Source organism: Coffea eugenioides, unplaced genomic scaffold (assembly GCF_003713205.1).
Source record: "Coffea eugenioides isolate CCC68of unplaced genomic scaffold, Ceug_1.0 ScVebR1_191;HRSCAF=781, whole genome shotgun sequence".
Taxonomy (NCBI): Eukaryota; Viridiplantae; Streptophyta; class Magnoliopsida; order Gentianales; family Rubiaceae; genus Coffea; species Coffea eugenioides.
The window spans coordinates 57,692-59,099 of NW_020862359.1; positions in this window are offsets into that span (position 1 = coordinate 57,692).

The window sequence follows — 1,408 nt, forward strand, 5'->3', positions numbered from 1 at the left end:
TCACAACTTGGCCAGTTTTTTAATTACCTAATTCACTCCCTCTTAGATTGTCTTCGATCATTACAAGAATGTTGATCTTAGTTCCTATGTTTTGATGTTTACGAAACAAATGGATGATACTAATATCACTTCAAGATATACTTTCAGTTATCAACCCAATCAGATTCAAAGATCAAGTGCAATTGAAAAAACAAAAGTTGTTGAATGCTGTCGGACGCTTGTGAAGACAGGATCGGACGTCCGATAATCATTGCGCAATTTCGGACGCATGAAGAACTCCATCACCGGACGTCCAAAGGAAATAAGACATTTTCCCTATCTCACTGACCTCGATCGGATGCAAGTATTGGACGTCCGATAGAAACTTTCAAACTCTTTGTCTGGTATCGGAATGAAGTACCGGACGTCCGATAGAATCCTTTCAACTCGATGAAAGCTGTCGGACGCTCACAAAGACAATACCGGACGTCCGATAGAATTGAAGAAAATTTCTCAAACTCACTGCCTGCTGTCAGACGCCAAAAACAGGAGCACCGGACGTCCGATATTCCCAACGGCTAGTTGACTCTTCAGCTACTTTTTATCCGTTGGAAGTATTAATGAAGCACTTTCTTGATCTCCTATAAATAGAGCATGGTCAGAATATTAAAATAACTTTGCACATTGAGACTACATGAGATCTATAGTGATTTTAGTGTGAAAAATACTCTTCAAATAAGATTTGTACATTTAGTTGTGTAATTTTCGATAACCTTTTCTAGTGTGATTCAATTATTTCAATAGTGTACCTTTGTGAGGGTTATCCGAGTGAAAGTAAAACTTCCTTGCTTGACCAAGTGTGGCTTGGGGCAAAGAGGAAGTGATCGTTCCTTTGTACACAAAATATTGGTTGTATGTCGATCAACTTGAAAAAACTTGCTCTATAAAGTGATATTCAAACTCAAGAGGAGTTTGGTACTTGGTTTGATCCTCTGTCTCTTTTACTTACTGTCTTGATATAAAATTGCTCATCTCTTCTACTCACAAGCACTTGTACTTTCTCATCAATTGCTCCATTGTGTGGTCTTTTAGAAAAAGAGGGCATGCACACAAAAAGTTACTCACAAATTGGCCAATTTTTTAACTACCTAATTCACTCCCTCTTGGATTGTCTTCGATCATTGCAAGAATGTTGATCTTAGTTCCTAGGTTTTGATGTTTACGAAACAAATGGATGATACTAATATATCTTCAAGATATACTTTCAGTTATGAACCCAATCAGATTCAAAGATCAAGTGCAATTGAAAAAAACAAAAGTTGCTGAATGCTGTCGGACGCTTGTGAAGACAGGATCGGACGTCCGATAATCATTGCGCAACTTCGGACGCATGAAGAACTCCATCACCGGACGTCCGAAGGAAATAAGA